The sequence below is a fragment of the Urocitellus parryii genome, chromosome 13 (assembly GCF_045843805.1).
Source record: "Urocitellus parryii isolate mUroPar1 chromosome 13, mUroPar1.hap1, whole genome shotgun sequence".
NCBI classification, from domain to species: Eukaryota; Metazoa; Chordata; class Mammalia; order Rodentia; family Sciuridae; genus Urocitellus; species Urocitellus parryii.
This window is the reverse complement of record NC_135543.1, coordinates 58,636,791-58,658,532: the sequence shown is the minus strand read 5'-3', so window position 1 is coordinate 58,658,532 and position 21,742 is coordinate 58,636,791. Positions and strand designations below refer to the sequence as shown.

The window sequence follows — 21,742 nt, the reverse complement described above, 5'->3', positions numbered from 1 at the left end:
TGCATGTAAAAATACATGTGCTGAATAGGCTACGGAGAAAGGGAGACAGGAATTCACATATTTGTTAACTTGAAAAACACACGGAGAACTATTTCTATTCAGTTGGACTAGATTTATAACACCTACCCTTTATAATGCAAAAGGCAAGTGCAACTATACACCATGCCTCCTCTGAACTGCTTGTATTTCTATTCTGTTTGGGTTATTTTTCTCCATCATATTAGGATTCATAGTCAGAGTCTAGTAGGGTATGGGTTTGTGTCAGGGAATCAGTATTTCAAAAGGAAAATAGGAAATGAATCCAATGTGTATGCAAATACGTGCTACACAAAAATCTTCCCACTCTCATCCAGAACAATGCCTTGACATGACCTTCGCCCCAAGTAAGAAGCAACTCGAGGGGAAGAGTTAGAAAATCTGTGAATACATATGTGGAATGGAAAATGCTCAGGAGTTCACAACCTGGGAGGTGGTAGAGGAGTTTCCATAAGTAAGGGACAGGGTAAACACTCCACAAACATGGAGCTCTGCTGGCCTAAAGACTTCCTGAGAAACTGCCTCTGAGGTTGGGCACTTGAAATCTATGTTGTTGTCAGGAGCTTTAGCTGCCTTTGTAGTGAGACCATCAAAGCTGGGTCTGCATCTATGTGTCCTGGAGGACATGGTTTCTGATTTTCCAATGAACATGAGGCATAAGTGCTGAATTCTCTCTTTGTAGGTCAACAGTGGCCACTGGAGGCTAAGTGTCTGCCCGTGTGGACTGTGAAGCCATTTGGTCCTCCTCTACTTTTTGTGGTGTTTCTTGCTGCTGCACTGAGAGTTTGGTATTTGCTTCATGAAATACAAGGAGTTCAACTGGGACACAGTGCTGGAGGGAGTTCTGTCACGTGTGGTGGATCAGGGTCCTAGGAGAATGCACCAACCAGTCTTCTATCCCACAGAGCTTGCCCCCTTGACCCTAGCAACCTGATTCTGAACATTGCCCTGAAACCTCTCCCTATAACAAGATGCCTTTACATATAAGTGTCTGCTGGCTGCACCTTGTCAGTCACAAGGCCTTTGGAAGCCAATGTCAGATCCACATGGCCCTACCACAGATGTTTTATCACACTCCTGCACACCACTTCTCTAGGCCCACTACTCAGCAGGCCCCAACTTACTGGCATCTCTGTTCTACACCATTTTCATGAAACCCAGTCAATCAAGGCACTGTCTGGTACACTCCTGATCAGCAACAGGACATCCAAAGGTTCTCCAGTGCCACCTGGTCATGGGAACTTAAAAATGTCATGGTATTTATCTAGCCATTTTTAAAGGATGAAGTTGGAGGCACTGTGGGTTTCCATTCATTCAGGAACCATTAAATGGTGAGGAAGCTCCTTTCAATGAAAGCTCTGGAGAACTCTCACAAACAAGGCTTCCCAAAGAGTGGCCAAAAGGTCGCATGAAGCCAGGCCCATTGAGGTCTACAAGGTGAGGTTCATGTGTGTTTTGACTCTCAACGATGGCTGCCAGGTCTGTAAGAATCAAATCATGTGATATCCTGGCTGAGATTCCCAGTGCTCTGTGGAAAGCCAACCTGGGCCTAGATCTCAGTTTCCAAGGGCGACTCTCATGCGTGGCCTACTAACATCTCAACACAATTCATGGCAATACTTCTCTGAGGTCAGTTCCAGAACTCAGTCTCCAAGGGGAATCACACCAGAGTTCACGCCAAGGTGGACCCAGTCATCTCTTCCAACCGCCACACAAATGACCACAATTCAAACCAAAACACTGCCACATGGCCCTCATCTTCTTCCATATACACACTCATCATAACCTCTGGCTGGAGGTTTCCATCAGGGGCGCAGCCCAAGACAGTGTCCACAATAAGCGCCCTTGCCCCTCATTTGCCTAATATCAGGGTGGCCTGGACAGCCTTCCTGTGCACCAGGAGTGATCAAATAGGCCTGCCTTTAATACTGCTCTGCTTCTCCAATTTGAGGCCTACTGACTGCGGGGTATAGATTCTTTGTGTGAATTGGACTCAGGAGAAAACCCAAGCACCTATGGGCAAGCCTCTGCAGGGCTTTGAAGAACTCATTTGACCCAAAGGATCCCTATGCTCTCTTGATGGAAGTCAGGAACCTTACAGAGGAAGGCGAGAGACTTCATCCAAAATGACTGCTTTTTTGCCACTTTGGCTTTGGATGCACACATGGGATCTTTCTTCAATCCATCAGGTGCTGACAATCTAAGCCACAGCCTCACACAGGGCCAAGAGGCTGATTCAGACACATCCCTTTGCAAAGCAATGAAGCAAAGAGCCACAGGTGATGCCCATTCATTTCCATTTGAAAACTGTTTTCTTCAGGCTTCACAAAGGGGTGCCCTGAGGCAAAGGCCTTCCTGACATTCAGGGCAACAGAACAATAGGTAAGCAAAAGGCCCAAAGCAGGCTTTCTCCACTGAGACTTTACTGGTCCCACTGATATCTGAGTTTTCTGAGATGCTCACCATTCCTTTCAGCTATCCAGTACATGGCCATGTCACAGAGCTTGGAGGTGGTACATATATTTTTTGTGGGACACAAAACCATGAGCCTATTCTGGAGAGTGGCCAGAATTCAGGAAGAAAACAGGAACTTAGGAAGATAGTAGGTGTTGCCCATCCATAAGGCAAGCCGCAGTCCATTCATAAATTGGGCAGGATGAATACTGGGAAGCTTTCTACTAGACAGGACACATCCATTGATGCATTCTCTTTTCTAATGTCTACAACCAGGGACACAGTGAGATACACAACTTAGAAACACTCACCTTGTCAAAAGACTTACTGGAAACAGTCCACTCCAAACAAACAAACCGCCTTTATTACCGATTCTCAGAACATGGGACAAATCCACAAACTCACCCCCACACCCACAAAGGCACCTCCTTCCCAGAAGTAGGTCTGTGACTACCCGGAGTGTCGTCTGACTGCTGGGCCATACTATGTTCCCCCGAAATGGCCTGTCCTGTCTCAGATCTGGCCTCCTTGGCCAACTCTGTGAAGTTGTCAGGAGCCAGCCGTGAGCCACTACCTGCTTTCTCAGGCAAGGCCCTCTTCAGAGCTTTCCTGGCATTTGGCCATCCTCACATCAGTAGGTACCAAGGAAGACTGACTCTGTCCTTGGTAAATCCAAACAAGTGAGCCCACTGGGACTGGGACTGGGCCTGCCTCTGGGTGCCTGGCTTCCTGGATCCCAAGTTCAGAGAGTTCCATCACCAAGGAAGTCAGGTGAGGTCACTTCCTTCAGGAACTGAATGAGGTCACTGCCTTGGCAACCACTGTGTCCTAACAGTTGCTTGCAAGGGTCCCAGGAGATGGAGGCTGCCCCTGCTTCCTGTGACACTTTCACAAGTTAGAATGGAATATCAACCATAGGCACCAAGGAACAGCTCTCCACACAGGCCTGGTTTGGTCCACCTTGTCTACATTAAGAAGAGAGAGGCTCATTCAGACACATCCCTTCATCCTGACCAGGTTGTTTGCCATGGAACATGACTTTTGCTCTCTCAGGTCCTTCACAGCTGCCTACATCTTCTCCAGGGTTCATTTCTGCATGGACCTTTGAGGTTCTCAGCAGGTGGAAGATCCCCTCCATTCCTGTATTGTAAGGCCAACTCTGTCCCTGCTCTTCTGTAAAGTTCGATTGAGGGAACAGTGTCTGGTTAGGGTTAAGAACATGTTCGATTTGGGTTAGGAATCATTCTGCTAGTTGTAGAATGGTATTGGGAACCTGCGATATTTATAATCATATATCGGTGAAATATATGTATGAAAACAGAAATCTAAGTAAGATTTGAAGGCCAGAAGGGCATTGGGCCCTTGATTGGGATATTTTGCTTTGAATTACATTCAGCACAGATGTCTCAGATAAATTGATATACAATGGCATAGGACCTTGTACCTTGCATGATTGAATGTAGAAGAGAACATCCAGTCAAAAAGGGATAGTAGGTAAGATTAGGAAGCTAGTCGGTAGGTTTAGGAAGAAGAGTGAGTATAAAATTTGGACCAAAAGTTCTTTACCAATAGGGTGTCGGTCAGAGAGTGAATGTAAATATCAGCATATGTGAAGAGTCAGTCACAATGATGAACTGGGGAAAAATATGTAGGAAAGCAGATATCAATAGAGACATTAGGAAATCAGGCAAAGTATCAAGTGAGTGATAGGATTAGACATTTTCAACAGGGTTGAGGTTGAATATGTAATCTTAAGAAGAAACAAATGTGTAGTCACCAATAGGATTGACATTGGAGAGCATTAGGCAACCTGGAGAAGGAAGTTTGTAGTAATCCATGCTCACTTTCCAATCAGGCTTTGCTACAATCATAAGTGTGACCTTTGCATTTTGTGTCCAGAATATCACAGTGATAACATGTATATGTAGATCAGGTGACATGAGTATTTCTTCCACCATTGCTGGGAGCAATATGTTGAAGACGTATTAAGTAGTATTTGGGGGTACAAATAGGTGTACCCTGGGTTTATGAATATAGAGATAATGCATGAATAGACCATACTGTGAATAAATAATATAACTGCTTCCAATTTAAATAATGGATTGAGTTGATATCTGAAACTATATAGGAAATCTTATATTGATACACAATCATTCATTCCTACCAGTTATACATCTCATGGCAACATCAGGGTTATGGTTTACCATGAAGGGTGTGTGACTTTTGCTTCAAAAGTGATTATGGAAATGGAAAATCATGTGTTTGGAAAGAAGTCTCATGAACAAACCAGTCAAGAAACATGGAGGAATGCATGTGTTCTGAAGCAGGAAGTGATTGAAAGTGAACCAAATGCCTAGAAATTTTTAAACTTGAGGATGAAATATATATCCTATGATGTGCATCAGCTGAAGAAATAGTAAGGGACCAGTGTTGAATAAAAATGAACGTCAAAATACACAACATGTCCCATAGGAATCTACTTGCATTGATGTGAAACTCGGTCAGTTACTGTGGAAAGATTAGGATTTCTATGCACCATCCACTCAAGTTAGTTTTCAGTACTAGGAAAAAAATATGTATTTCAGGTGGATAAATATTTCTGAGAATAATCTTGTGAAAAGTTGATTATAAATCCACATATATGAACATGAATGAATTTAGGGAATGTATAATAAGACACATATATTTCATATTTTGAAAAATCTGGAAATTTTGCGGACCCCGAGGAGGCCTCGGAGGTCTCGGAGCCCGCGGAGGCCTCGGAGCGTGAGGAGCCCAAGCGGCCTGCTGGGGAGCGGGGCGCGGAGGCCGGGGACGAGCAGGACGCGGCGCAGCCAGCACTGCCAGTGAAAGATGTAGAAGAAAAATCCGAACAACAAACCAGAGTGAAGGAGACGGACAAGTTACCTGCCGGTGTCAAACCCCGACAGCAACCAAGTGCCTTATTTGCTAGAGGAAGTAGGAAAGCGGTCAGAAGCCCCCAAAGATCGTCCAGTAAAATAAAAGAAAACAAGCACCCATTTGCTCTTTACGGCTGGGGAGAGAGACAGACAGACACCGGAAGCCAGAAGACCCACAACGTCTGTGCCTCTGCCTCGGTGCATGAGATTCACGAGTCGGCGCTACGGGCCAGGAGCAGAAGGCAGGAGGAGAAGAGGAAGCTGGCTGCTCAGCGGCAGCGTGCGCACTCGGTGGAGGTGCAGAGAGGCAGGACAGCGAGGGCCCCCTCTGCAGAGAGCCCCTGGGTGACGGAGTACATGCGCTGCTTCTCAGCCAGGGCCTAGAGCTCCCCAGGGACCAGTCTGTCTGTGATCTGGACCTGGCCGAGACCTGGACCATGCAGGGCCTCTCGGAGAACAGCCAAAGACTGTCCTGTCGTGAATCTCATCACCTACGTCAGCAGCAGGGCAGAAAGCTGAAGCCATAGACACTTGGTTACCTGTGAAGATGAGCCCCTGGCCCCTGGTATTCTTGTTAGAGTTGTGTCTGAGCATCCTACCTTTGAGGTACTGACACCAGATGCCTTTAAACAACTATGAGGCTTCCGTCCCCCTCTGGGTGGCACAGGTGGGATATGTCACTCACCCTAGGGGCCTCCAACTCACACTTATGAGTCCCCTGTCCTGCACGAGATTTGTGTTTACTGACACATGTGGTTTCCTTTGTGAGATAATACCCAGCAAGTATCACTCCCTGTGACCTCGGGCCCAGTTCTCCCCAGGATCTAACGTCCATCTGTGGTGAAGCAGGGTGCTCGTGTTTGAGCTCACACCAACCTTCACGTGGGTTGTGTGTTCAAGGATTGGGCTGGCGAGGCCTGGCTTCTCTGGATGGTCTCCTGGGTGCTCCCTCAGCAGTTTAATAGCCACACACATTCCAGTAGATACAGCGCGGCCACTGTGTCTAGGTGTGATGCAGTTGTTGTGAGCCAGTTCACCTGTCTTTAACTACAGCATTTCTCTTCAGAACACATAAGGTACAGCCAGCCACAGTTACAGGCTGTGGACTCTAGCCTCTTCTGCAGCTGCTGGCAGGACATGTAGAACGTATGCTCTGGAATCACATGGAATGAACTGAGACACTCTCAGAGACACTGCCCTCCTGCCTTCTCCACTCTTCCTTCTACAGAACTTGGTCTTGGCGGTGTGTGGTGTTCCTGCTTCAGGTTGAACCGACCGTGTTTGGTTCCTGGCCAACAGATCTTACCTGTACCTTACAGGAGCATGGGGGCCTGAGCGCATGCAGCTGTGTCTCAGCAGGGTTGGTCCTTCTGTGCATTTGCCTCTAGGGTGGAAAACGGTCTTCACACTCATTTCTCAGGTGCTGGTGGGTCTCTCCACTGACGAGGTGTGTCCAGGAAGGATGAGGGCAGGTACTCTAGGAGAACGAGCAGGTCCTGCAGCTTAGCCCCTGCGGGCGTGAGTGGAAAGTTGGTGTTGGACTTGAGGCTTGGTATGCCTGGGTTTTCACTCAGGATCTCTCAAGTCCGCTGGCTCTTAGCACACAGACTGGTCTCACTCCACATAAATTCACCATCTTGTCACTGTGTCGAGCCGTGAAAGTGCCTCTTAGAGCCTCCTGAATGCTGTGGTCCTGAGGTGAGTCCTGTATGGAGAGTGTGCCTTGTCGTGGAGGAGTGTGCTTACCAAGAAGAAGTTCTACATGGTGTCTGACATCCTGGCTATGAGTTCCAGTGAACTTTGGATTAACCAGCCACACATCTTCAAACACTGTGGGAACCTGTGGGTCATAGGACCCTGGCATGTGACGGTGTGGCTCAGATGGTTTCACCCACTCGCTGAGCATCATGTTGCATCTGACTGTTGGAAAGTCAGCCGGGCATGGCACCTGGCACCTCACTCTTCCAGCCTGTGTCTCCCGGACATCTAGGAAACACTTGTCTGTGTGCTTTCTGTCTCCAGGCAGAAGGGAGCCTGGAAGGCAGATCAGCAAGTCCCCCTTCTTTATAAGTGAAGACGGATGGACAAGGTAGTTAAGGGACTTCTGATGAGCATGAACAACCAGTGGCTAAGTGTAGTAGCTGTGGTCCCTCCTGTCTGAGCCCTCGATGGTCAAGATCCTCCTCTTCCCTTTTTTTCCCTCAAGGGCGCAGTTACCTTTTGAGCCTATGAATTTGTAAAAGTTGTGACAATGTGACATTCCTACTTTCTTCTTTTACTGGGAACAGATGTGGTGCTGATCATGTTCCTAATTCTTAGGACATGTTGCAAGACAGGGAGATAATGTAAAGCTGCCTTCAGGTTGGAAAAGTAGAACTGGTTGAGAATCCAGTGTTATTTAAATGCTACATAAAGTCTTTTAAAATTTTGGCTTTAATTTCGTATTAAAACAATTTGCCATATAAAAAAAAAAAAAATCTTCCCACTCTCATCCAGAACAATGCCTTGACATGACCTTCGCCCCAAGTAAGAAGCAACTCGAGGGGAAGAGTTAGAAAATCTGTGAATACATATGTGGAATGGAAAATGCTCAGGAGTTCACAACCTGGGAGGTGGTAGAGGAGTTTCCATAAGTAAGGGACAGGGTAAACACTCCACAAACATGGAGCTCTGCTGGCCTAAAGACTTCCTGAGAAACTGCCTCTGAGGTTGGGCACTTGAAATCTATGTTGTTGTCAGGAGCTTTAGCTGCCTTTGTAGTGAGACCATCAAAGCTGGGTCTGCATCTATGTGTCCTGGAGGACATGGTTTCTGATTTTCCAATGAACATGAGGCAGAAGTGCTGAATTCTCTCTTTGTAGGTCAACAGTGGCCACTGGAGGCTAAGTGTCTGCCCGTGTGGACTGTGAAGCCATTTGGTCCTCCTCTACTTTTTGTGGTGTTTCTTGCTGCTGCACTGAGAGTTTGGTATTTGCTTCATGAAATACAAGGAGTTCAACTGGGACACAGTGCTGGAGGGAGTTCTGTCACGTGTGGTGGATCAGGGTCCTAGGAGAATGCACCAACCAGTCTTCTATCCCACAGAGCTTGCCCCCTTGACCCTAGCAACCTGATTCTGAACATTGCCCTGAAACCTCTCCCTATAACAAGATGCCTTTACATATAAGTGTCTGCTGGCTGCACCTTGTCAGTCACAAGCCCTTTGGAAGCCAATGTCAGATCCACATGGCCCTACCACAGATGTTTTATCACACTCCTGCACACCACTTCTCTAGGCCCACTACTCAGCAGGCCCCAACTTACTGGCATCACTGTTCTACACCATTTTCATGAAACCCAGTCAATCAAGGCACTGTCTGGTACACTCCTGATCAGCAACAGGACATCCAAAGGTTCTCCAGTGCCACCTGGTCATGGGAACTTAAAAATGTCATGGTATTTATCTAGCCATTTTTAAAGGATGAAGTTGGAGGCCCTGTGGGTTTCCATTCATTCAGGAACCATTAAATGGTGAGGAAGCTCCTTTCAATGAAAGCTCTGGAGAACTCTCACAAACAAGGCTTCCCAAAGAGTGGCCAAAAGGTCGCATGAAGCCAGGCCCATTGAGGTCTACAAGGTGAGGTTCATGTGTGTTTTGACTCTCAACGATGGCTGCCAGGTCTGTAAGAATCAAATCATGTGATATCCTGGCTGAGATTCCCAGTGCTCTGTGGAAAGCCAACCTGGGCCTAGATCTCAGTTTCCAAGGGCGACTCTCATGCGTGGCCTACTAACATCTCAACACAATTCATGGCAATACTTCTCTGAGGTCAGTTCCAGAACTCAGTCTCCAAGGGGAATCACACCAGAGTTCACGCCAAGGTGGACCCAGTCATCTCTTCCAACCGCCACACAAATGACCACAATTCAAACCAAAACACTGCCACATGGCCCTCATCTTCTTCCATATACACACTCATCATAACCTCTGGCTGGAGGTTTCCATCAGGGGCGCAGCCCAAGACAGTGTCCACAATAAGCGCCCTTGCCCCTCATTTGCCTAATATCAGGGTGGCCTGGACAGCCTTCCTGTGCACCAGGAGTGATCAAATAGGCCTGCCTTTAATACTGCTCTGCTTCTCCAATTTGAGGCCTACTGACTGCGGGGTATAGATTCTTTGTGTGAATTGGACTCAGGAGAAAACCCAAGCACCTATGGGCAAGCCTCTGCAGGGCTTTGAAGAACTCATTTGACCCAAAGGATCCCTATGCTCTCTTGATGGAAGTCAGGAACCTTACAGAGGAAGGCGAGAGACTTCATCCAAAATGACTGCTTTTTTGCCACTTTGGCTTTGGATGCACACATGGGATCTTTCTTCAATCCATCAGGTGCTGACAATCTAAGCCACAGCCTCACACAGGGCCAAGAGGCTGATTCAGACACATCCCTTTGCAAAGCAATGAAGCAAAGAGCCACAGGTGATGCCCATTCATTTCCATTTGAAAACTGTTTTCTTCAGGCTTCACAAAGGGGTGCCCTGAGGCAAAGGCCTTCCTGACATTCAGGGCAACAGAACAATAGGTAAGCAAAAGGCCCAAAGCAGGCTTTCTCCACTGAGACTTTACTGGTCCCACTGATATCTGAGTTTTCTGAGATGCTCACCATTCCTTTCAGCTATCCAGTACATGGCCATGTCACAGAGCTTGGAGGTGGTACATATATTTTTTGTGGGACACAAAACCATGAGCCTATTCTGGAGAGTGGCCAGAATTCAGGAAGAAAACAGGAACTTAGGAAGATAGTAGGTGTTGCCCATCCATAAGGCAAGCCGCAGTCCATTCATAAATTGGGCAGGATGAATACTGGGAAGCTTTCTACTAGACAGGACACATCCATTGATGCATTCTCTTTTCTAATGTCTACAACCAGGGACACAGTGAGATACACAACTTAGAAACACTCACCTTGTCAAAAGACTTACTGGAAACAGTCCACTCCAAACAAACAAACCGCCTTTATTACCGATTCTCAGAACATGGGACAAATCCACAAACTCACCCCCACACCCACAAAGGCACCTCCTTCCCAGAAGTAGGTCTGTGACTACCCGGAGTGTCGTCTGACTGCTGGGCCATACTATGTTCCCCCGAAATGGCCTGTCCTGTCTCAGATCTGGCCTCCTTGGCCAACTCTGTGAAGTTGTCAGGAGCCAGCCGTGAGCCACTACCTGCTTTCTCAGGCAAGGCCCTCTTCAGAGCTTTCCTGGCATTTGGCCATCCTCACATCAGTAGGTACCAAGGAAGACTGACTCTGTCCTTGGTAAATCCAAACAAGTGAGCCCACTGGGACTGGGACTGGGCCTGCCTCTGGGTGCCTGGCTTCCTGGATCCCAAGTTCAGAGAGTTCCATCACCAAGGAAGTCAGGTGAGGTCACTTCCTTCAGGAACTGAATGAGGTCACTGCCTTGGCAACCACTGTGTCCTAACAGTTGCTTGCAAGGGTCCCAGGAGATGGAGGCTGCCCCTGCTTCCTGTGACACTTTCACAAGTTAGAATGGAATATCAACCATAGGCACCAAGGAACAGCTCTCCACACAGGCCTGGTTTGGTCCACCTTATCTACATTAAGAAGAGAGAGGCTCATTCAGACACATCCCTTCATCCTGACCAGGTTGTTTGCCATGGAACATGACTTTTGCTCTCTCAGGTCCTTCACAGCTGCCTACATCTTCTCCAGGGTTCATTTCTGCATGGACCTTTGAGGTTCTCAGCAGGTGGAAGATCCCCTCCATTCCTGTATTGTAAGACCAACTCTGTCCCTGCTCTTCTGTAAAGTTCGATTGAGGGAACAGTGTCTGGTTAGGGTTAAGAACATGTTCGATTTGGGTTAGGAATCATTCTGCTAGTTGTAGAATGGTATTGGGAACCTGCGATATTTATAATCATATATTGGTGAAATATATGTATGAAAACAGAAATCTAAGTAAGATTTGAAGGCCAGAAGGGCATTGGGCCCTTGATTGGGATATTTTGCTTTGAATTACATTCAGCACAGATGTCTCAGATAAATTGATATACAATGGCATAGGACCTTGTACCTTGGATGATTGAATGTAGAAGAGAACATCCAGTCAAAAAGGGATAGTAGGTAAGATTAGGAAGCTAGTCGGTAGGTTTAGGAAGAAGAGTGAGTATAAAATTTGGACCAAAAGTTCTTTACCAATAGGGTGTCGGTCAGAGAGTGAATGTAAATGTCAGCATATGTGAAGAGTCAGTCACAATGATGAACTGGGGAAAAATATGTAGGAAAGCAGATATCAATAGAGACATTAGGAAATCAGGCAAAGTATCAAGTGAGTGATAGGATTAGACATTTTCAACAGGGTTGAGGTTGAATATGTAATCTTAAGAAGAAACAAATGTGTAGTCACCAATAGGATTGACATTGGAGAGCATTAGGCAACCTGGAGAAGGAAGTTTGTAGTAATCCATGCTCACTTTCCAATCAGGCTTTGCTACAATCATAAGTGTGACCTTTGCATTTTGTGTCCAGAATATCACAGTGATAACATGTATATGTAGATCAGGTGACATGAGTATTTCTTCCACCATTGCTGGGAGCAATATGTTGAAGACGTATTAAGTAGTATTTGGGGGTACAAATAGGTGTACCCTGGGTTTATGAATATAGAGATAATGCATGAATAGACCATACTGTGAATAAATAATATAACTGCTTCCAATTTAAATAATGGATTGAGTTGATATCTGAAACTATATAGGAAATCTTATATTGATACACAGTCATTCATTCCTACCAGTTATACATCTAATGGCAATATCAGGGTTATGGTTTACCATGAAGGGTGTGTGACTTTTGCTTCAAAAGTGATTATGGAAATGGAAAATCATGTGTTTGGAAAGAAGTCTCATGAACAAACCAGTCAAGAAACATGGAGGAATGCATGTGTTCTGAAGCAGGAAGTGATTGAAAGTGAACCAAATGCCTAGAAATTTTTAAACTTGAGGATGAAATATATATCCTATGATGTGCATCAGCTGAAGAAATAGTAAGGGACCAGTGTTGAATAAAAATGAACGTCAAAATACACATCATGTCCCATAGGAATCTACTTGCATTGATGTGAAACTGGGTCAGTTACTGTAGAACGATTAGGATTTCTATGCACCATCCACTGAAGTTAGTTTTCAGTACTAGGAAAAAAAATATGTATTTCAGGTGGATAAATATTTCTGAGAATAATCTTGTGAAAAGTTGATTATAAATCCACATATATGAACATGAATGAATTTAGGGAATGTATAATAAGACACATATATTTCATATTTTGAAAAATCTGGATAGTTTGTGTGTGTGTATATACACACACACACACACACACACACACAAAACACACACAGACATGAAAAATTGGAAATATATATGCCAATCCAAATTCATCATGAAATATATATCATCCACAGATCCCAAAACATTTATTTTACTGAACATGGATTTTTGAATCATGTTGTTCACGTAGGAAGCTCACCCATAGGTTGAGTTTTCAGTTCCAACAGCGTTTGGGAGGAGTGATCTCTTCTCACAATTTGTATCTGCCAAGTCAGCCACCTCACAAGAATATACGTGGGATACCAGGTAGGATTCTATATGTGCATGTAAAAATACATGTGCTGAATAGGCTACGGAGAAAGGGAGACAGGAATTCACATATTTGTTAACTTGAAAAACACACGGAGAACTATTTCTATTCAGTTGGACTAGATTTATAACACCTACCCTTTATAATGCAAAAGGCAAGTGCAACTATACACCATGCCTCCTCTGAACTGCTTGTATTTCTATTCTGTTTGGGTTATTTTTCTCCATCATATTAGGATTCATAGTCAGAGTCTAGTAGGGTATGGGTTAGTGTCAGGGAATCAGTATTTCAAAAGGAAAATAGGAAATGAATCCAATGTGTATGCAAATACGTGCTACAAAAAATCTTCCCACTCTCATCCAGAACAATGCCTTGACATGACCTTCGCCCCAAGGAAGAAGCAACTCGAGGGGAAGAGTTAGAAAATCTGTGAATACATATGTGGAATGGAAAATGCTCAGGAGTTCACAACCTGGGAGGTGGTAGAGGAGTTTCCATAAGTAAGGGACAGGGTAAACACTCCACAAACATGGAGCTCTGCTGGCCTAAAGACTTCCTGAGAAACTGCCTCTGAGGTTGGGCACTTGAAATCTATGTTGTTGTCAGGAGCTTTAGCTGCCTTTGTAGTGAGACCATCAAAGCTGGGTCTGCATCTATGTGTCCTGGAGGACATGGTTTCTGATTTTCCAATGAACATGAGGCAGAAGTGCTGAATTCTCTCTTTGTAGGTCAACAGTGGCCACTGGAGGCTAAGTGTCTGCCCGTGTGGACTGTGAAGCCATTTGGTCCTCCTCTACTTTTTGTGGTGTTTCTTGCTGCTGCACTGAGAGTTTGGTATTTGCTTCATGAAATACAAGGAGTTCAACTGGGACACAGTGCTGGAGGGAGTTCTGTCACGTGTGGTGGATCAGGGTCCTAGGAGAATGCACCAACCAGTCTTCTATCCCACAGAGCTTGCCCCCTTGACCCTAGCAACCTGATTCTGAACATTGCCCTGAAACCTCTCCCTATAACAAGATGCCTTTACATATAAGTGTCTGCTGGCTGCACCTTGTCAGTCACAAGGCCTTTGGAAGCCAATGTCAGATCCACATGGCCCTACCACAGATGTTTTATCACACTCCTGCACACCACTTCTCTAGGCCCACTACTCAGCAGGCCCCAACTTACTGGCATCTCTGTTCTACACCATTTTCATGAAACCCAGTCAATCAAGGCACTGTCTGGTACACTCCTGATCAGCAACAGGACATCCAAAGGTTCTCCAGTGCCACCTGGTCATGGGAACTTAAAAATGTCATGGTATTTATCTAGCCATTTTTAAAGGATGAAGTTGGAGGCACTGTGGGTTTCCATTCATTCAGGAACCATTAAATGGTGAGGAAGCTCCTTTCAATGAAAGCTCTGGAGAACTCTCACAAACAAGGCTTCCCAAAGAGTGGCCAAAAGGTCGCATGAAGCCAGGCCCATTGAGGTCTACAAGGTGAGGTTCATGTGTGTTTTGACTCTCAACGATGGCTGCCAGGTCTGTAAGAATCAAATCATGTGATATCCTGGCTGAGATTCCCAGTGCTCTGTGGAAAGCCAACCTGGGCCTAGATCTCAGTTTCCAAGGGCGACTCTCATGCGTGGCCTACTAACATCTCAACACAATTCATGGCAATACTTCTCTGAGGTCAGTTCCAGAACTCAGTCTCCAAGGGGAATCACACCAGAGTTCACGCCAAGGTGGACCCAGTCATCTCTTCCAACCGCCACACAAATGACCACAATTCAAACCAAAACACTGCCACATGGCCCTCATCTTCTTCCATATACACACTCATCATAACCTCTGGCTGGAGGTTTCCATCAGGGGCGCAGCCCAAGACAGTGTCCACAATAAGCGCCCTTGCCCCTCATTTGCCTAATATCAGGGTGGCCTGGACAGCCTTCCTGTGCACCAGGAGTGATCAAATAGGCCTGCCTTTAATACTGCTCTGCTTCTCCAATTTGAGGCCTACTGACTGCGGGGTATAGATTCTTTGTGTGAATTGGACTCAGGAGAAAACCCAAGCACCTATGGGCAAGCCTCTGCAGGGCTTTGAAGAACTCATTTGACCCAAAGGATCCCTATGCTCTCTTGATGGAAGTCAGGAACCTTACAGAGGAAGGCGAGAGACTTCATCCAAAATGACTGCTTTTTTGCCACTTTGGCTTTGGATGCACACATGGGATCTTTCTTCAATCCATCAGGTGCTGACAATCTAAGCCACAGCCTCACACAGGGCCAAGAGGCTGATTCAGACACATCCCTTTGCAAAGCAATGAAGCAAAGAGCCACAGGTGATGCCCATTCATTTCCATTTGAAAACTGTTTTCTTCAGGCTTCACAAAGGGGTGCCCTGAGGCAAAGGCCTTCGTGACATTCAGGGCAACAGAACAATAGGTAAGCAAAAGGCCCAAAGCAGGCTTTCTCCACTGAGACTTTACTGGTCCCACTGATATCTGAGTTTTCTGAGATGCTCACCATTCCTCAGCAGGGGGAAGATCCCCTCTATTCCTGTATTGTAAGACCAACTCTGCCCCTGCTCTTCTGTAAAGTTCAATTGAGGGAACAGTGTCTGGTTAGGGTTAAGAACATGTTCGATTTGGGTTAGGAATCCTTCTGCTACTTGTAGAATGGTATTGGGAACCTGCGATATTTATAATCATATATCGGTGAAATATATGTATGAAAACAGAAATCTAAGTAAGATTTGAAGGCCAGAAGGGTATTGGGCCTTTGATTGGGATACTTACTTTGAATTACATTCTGCACAGATGTCTCAGATAAATTGATATACAATGGCATAGGACCTTGTACCTTCGATGATTGAATGTAGAAGAGAACCTCCAGTCAAAAAGGGATAGTAGGTAAGATTAGGAAGCTAGTCGGTAGGTTTAGGAAGAAGAGTGAGTATAAAATTTGGACCAAAAGTTCTTTACCAATAGGGTGTCGGTCAGAGAGTCAATGTAAATGTCAGCACATGTGAAGAGTCAGTCACAATGATGAACTGGGGGAAAATATGTAGGAAAGCTGATATCAATAGAGACATTAGGAAATCAGGCAAAGTATCAAGTGAGTGATAGGATTAGACATTTTCAACAGGGTTGAGGTTGAATATGTAATCTTAAGAAGAAACAAATGTGTAGTCACCAATAGGATTGACATTGGAGAGCATTAGGCAACCTGGAGAAGGAAGTTTGTAGTAATCCATGCTCACTTTCCAATCAGGCTTTGCTACAATCATAAGTGTGACCTTTGCATTTTGTGTCCAGAATATCACAGTGATAACATGTATATGTAGATCAGGTGACATGAGTATTTCTTCCACCATTGCTGGGAGCAATATGTTGAAGACGTATTAAGTAGTATTTGGGGGTACAAATAGGTGTACCCTGGGTTTATGAATATAGAGATAATGCATGAATAGACCATACTGTGAATAAATAATATAACTGCTTCCAATTTAAATAATGGATTGAGTTGATATCTGAAACTATATAGGAAATCTTATATTGATACACAATCATTGATTCCTACCAGTTATACATCTAATGGCAATATTAGGGTTGTGGTTTACCATGAAGGGTGTGTGAGTTTTGCTTCAAAAGTGATTATGGAAATGGATAATCGTGTGTTTGGAAAGAAGTCTCATGAACAAACCAGTCAAGAAACATGGAGGAATACAGGAAGTGATTGAAAGTGAACCAAATGCCTAGAAATTTTTAAACTTGAGGATAAAATATATATCCTATGATGTGCATCAGCTGAAGAAATAGTAAGGTACCAGTGTTGAATTAAAATGAACGTCAAAATACACATCATGTCCCATAGGAATCTACTTGCATTGATGTGAAACTGGGTCAGTTACTGTAAAAAGATTAGGATTTCTATGCACCATCCACTCAAGTTAGTTTTCAGTACTAGGAAAAAAATATGTATTTCAGGTGGATAAATATTTCTGAGAAGAATCTTGTGAAAAATTGATTATAAATCCACATATATGAACATGAATGAATTTAGGGAATGTATACTAAGACACATATATTTCATATTTTGAAAAATATGAAATTTTAAAAATTCGAAATATATATGCCAATCGAAATTCATGATGAAATATATATCATCCACAGATCCAAAAATATTTATTTTACTGAACATGGATTTTTGTATCATGTTGTTCAAGTAGGAAGCTCACCTATAAGTTGAATTTTCAGTTCCAACAGCATTTGTGAGGAGTGATCTCTTCTCAAAATTTGGATCTGCAAAGTCATCCACCTCACAAGAATATACGTGGGACACCAGGTAGGATTCTATATGTGCATGTAAAAATACACTTGCTGAATAGGCTACAGAGAAAGGGAGACAGGAATTCACATATTTGTTAACTTTAAAAACACACGGAGAACTATTTCTATTCAATTGGACTAGGTTTATAACACCTACCCTTTATAATGCAAAAGGCAAGTGCAACTATACACCATGCCTCCTCTGAACTGCTTGTATTTCTATTCTGTTTGGATTATTTTTCTCCATCATATTAGGATTCATAGTCAGGGTCTAGTAGGGTATGGGTTAGTGTCAGGGAATCAGTATTTCAAATGGAAAATAGGAAATAAATCCAATGTGTATGCAAATACGTACTACACAAAAATCTTCCCACTCTCATCCAGAACAATGCCTTGACATGACCTTCGCCCCAAGGAAGAAGCAACTCGAGGGGAAGAGTTAGAAAATCTGTGAATACATATGTGGAATGGAAAATGCTCAGGAGTTCACAACCTTGGAGGTGGTAGAGGAGTTTCCATAAGTAAGGGACAGGGTGAACTCTCCACAAACATGGAGCTCTGGTGGCCTAAAGACTTCGTGAGAAACTGGCTCTGAGGTTGGGCACTTGAAATCTATGTTGTTGTCAGGAGCTTTAGCTGCCTTTGTACTGAGACCATCAAAGCTGGGTCTGCATCTATGTGACCTGGAGGACATGGTTTCTGATTTTCCAATGAACATGAGGCAGAAGTGCTGAACTCTCTCTTTGTATGTCAACAGTGGCCACTGGAGGCTAAGTGTCTCCCAGTGTGGACTGTGAAGCCATTTGGTCCTCCTCTACTTTTCGTGTGGTGTTTCTTGCTGCTGCACTGGGAGTTTGGTATTTGCTTCATGAAATACAAGGAATTCAACTGGGACACAGTGCTGGAGGGAGTTCTGTCACGTGTGGTGGGTCAGGGTCCTAGGAGAATGCACCAACCAGTCTTCTATCCCACAGAGCTTGCCCCCTTGACCCTAGCAACCTGATTCTGAACATTGTCCTGAAACCTCTCCATATAACAAGATGCCTTTACATATAAGTGTCTGCTGGCTGCACCATGTCAGTCACAAGTCATTTGGAAGCCAATGTCAGATCCACATGGCCCTACCACAGATGTTTTATCACACTCCTGCACACCACTTCTCTAGGCCCACTACTCAGCAGGCCCCAACTTACTGGCATCTCTGTTCTACACCATTTTCATGAAACCCAGTCAATCAAGGCACTGTCTGGTACACTCCTGATCAGCAACAGGACATCCAAAGGTTCTCCAGTGCCACCTGGTCATGGGAACTTAAAAATGTCATGGTATTTATCTAGCCATTTTTAAAGGATGAAGTTGGAGGCACTGTGGGTTTCCATTCATTCAGGAACCATTAAATGGTGAGGAAGCTCCTTTCAATGAAAGCTCTGGAGAACTCTCACAAACAAGGCTTCCCAAAGAGTGGCCAAAAGGTCACATGAAGCCAGGCCCATTGAGGTCTACAAGGTGAGGTTCATGTGTGTTTTGACTCTCAACGATGGCTGCCAGGTCTGTAAGAATCAAATCATGTGATATCCTGGCTGAGATTCCCAGTGCTCTGTGGAAAGCCAACCTGGGCCTAGATCTCAGTTTCCAACGGCGACTCTCAGGCGTGGCCTACTAACATCTCAACACAATTCATGGCAATACTTCTCTGAGGTCAGTTCCAGAACTCAGTCTCCAAGGGGAATCACACCAGAGTTCACGCCAAGGTGGACCCAGTCATCTCTTCCAACCGCCACACAAATGACCACAATTCAAACCAAAACACTGCCACATGGCCCTCATCTTCTTCCATATACACACTCATCATAACCTCTGGCTGGAGGTTTCCATCAGGGGCGCAGCCCAAGACAGTGTCCACAATAAGCTCCCTTGCCCCTCATTTGCCTAATATCAGGGTGGCCTGGACAGCCTTCCTGTGCACCAGGAGTGATCAAATAGGCCTGCCTTTAATACTGCTCTGCTTCTCCAATTTGAGGCCTACTGACTGCGGGGTATACATTCTTTGTGTGAATTGGACTCAGGAGAAAACCCAAGCACCTATGGGCTAGCCTCTGCAGGGCTTTGAAGAACTCATTTGACCCAAAGGATCCCTATGCTCTCTTGATGGAGGTCAGGAACCTTACAGAGGAAGGCGAGAGACTTCATCCAAAATGACTGCTTTTTAGCCATTTTGGCTTTGGATGCACACATGGGATCTTTCTTCAATCCATCAGGTGCTGACAATCTAAGCCACAGCCTCACACAGGCCAAGAGGCTGATTCAGACACATCCCTTTGTAAAGCAATGAAGCAAAGAGCCACAGGTGATGCCCATTCATTTCCATTTGAAAACTGTTTTCTTCAGGCTTCACAAAGGGGTGCTCTGAGGCAAAGGCCTTCCTGACATTCAGGGCAACAGAACAATAGGTAAGCAAAAGGTCCAAAGCAGGGTGTATTCACTGAGACTTTACTGGTCCCAATGATATCTGAGTTTTCTGAGATGCTCACCATTCCTTTCAGCTATCCAGTACATGGCCATGTCACAGAGCTTGGAGGTGGTACATATATTGGACACAAAACCATGAGCCTATTCTGGAGAGTGGCCAGAATTCAGGAAGAAAACAGGAACTTAGGAAGATAGTAGGTGTTGCCCATCCATAAGGCAAGCCGCAGTCCATTCATAAATTGGGCAGGATGAATACTGGGAAGCTTTCTACTAGACAGGCCACATTCATTGATGCATTTTGTTTTCCAATGTCTACAACCAAGGACACAGTGGGATGCACAAAAATAGAAACACTCACCTTGTCAAAGGACTTACTAGAAGCAGTCTACTTCAAACCAAAAAAACTGCCTTTCCTACCTATTCTCAGAACATGAGACAAAATCACAAACTCACACCACACCCACAAAGGAACCTCCTTCCCGCAAGTAGGTTTGTGACTATCCGGAGTGTCCTCTCCAAAATGGCCTGTCCTGTCTCAGATCTGGCCTTCTTGGCCAACTCTGTGTGTTGTAAGACACCAGCTATGTGCCACTCTCTACCTGCTTTCTCAGGCAAATCTCCTCTACAGAGCTTTCCTGGCATTTGGCCATCCTCACCTAAGTAGGTACCAAGAAACACTGACTATCCTTGGAGGTACCAAGAAAGACTGACTCTGTCCTTGGTAAATCCAAACAAGTTAGCCCACTGTGACTGGGACTGGGAATGCTTCTGAGTGCCTGTCTACCTGGATCCCAAGTTAAGAGAGTTCCATCACCAAGGAAGTCAGGTGAGGTCACTTCCGGAACTGAATGAGGTCACTGCCTTGGCAACCACATTGTCCTAACAGTTGCTTGCAAGGGTCCCATGAGATGGAGGCTGCCCCTGCTTCCTGTGACACTTTCACAAGTTAGAATGGTATATCAACCATAGGCACCCAGGAACACCTCTCCACACAGGCCTGGATTGGTCCATCTCGTCTACATTAAGAAGAGAGAGGCTCATTCAGACACATCCCTTCATCCTGACCAGGTTGTTTGCCATGGAAGATGACTTTTGCTCTCTCAGGTCCTTCATAGCTGCCTACATTTCTCCAGGGATCATTTCTCCCCTGGGCCTTCTCCCCCTGTTCTGCTCCTCCTGGGCCCTGCTTCCATAGACCCCACTCCCCCTGGACCCTAGTTCCCCCCGCCTTGCTCCCCTGTTTCTTAGTCCCTCTGGTCCTGCGTCCCTTGGGCCCTCCTCATCCTGGTGTGATTCCCCTGGGCCCAGCTCCTCCCTGGGCTCAGCTCTCCTTGGACCCTGCTCCCCATTGGCCCTGTCCCCCTGGTCCTGCTTCCCCAGGCGCTACTCACTGTGAATCTGCTCCCTCTGACCCTGCTCCCCCTGGCCGTGTTCTCCCTGCTCCCCTGGGTCCGGTTCCCATGGGCACTGCTTTCCTGGCACTGCTCCCCCCTTGCTCTGCTCCCCTTGGATCTGCTCCCCTGGGACCTGCTTTCCCTGGCCCTGCTCGCCTGGGCCCTTTTTCCCCTGTGTCTTGCTTCACCTGGCCCTGCTCCCCTGGGCCCTGCTCCACTAGGCCATGCTCCCTCTGGTCCTACTTTCCTGGGCACTGCTCCCCCTGGCCATAATCCCCTGGTCCCGCTCTCCTTGGGCCCTACTACACCTGGTCCTGCTCCCCATGGTCACGCTTTCCTGCGCACTGCTCCCTCGGCCCTGCTCCTCCTAGCCTTGCTCGCCTGAGCCCTGCTCCTCCCTGGGCTAAGCTCTCCCTGGGCCCTGTTCCCCCTTGGCTCTGCTCCCCCTGGTTTTGCTTCCCCGGTTCCCTCTACCTCTGGACTGCTCCCCCTGGCCATGTTCTCCCCAGGGCTGTGCTCCCTCTGGTCCTGCTTT

General features: G+C 45.8%; 1 pseudogene; it reads left to right on the top strand.

Moving 5' to 3' along the window:
- Window positions 1-5,183: 5,183 nt before the first annotated feature.
- On the top strand, window positions 5,184-5,837 carry LOC144250015 (centriole, cilia and spindle-associated protein pseudogene; annotated as a pseudogene).
- Window positions 5,838-21,742: the final 15,905 nt, after the last annotated feature.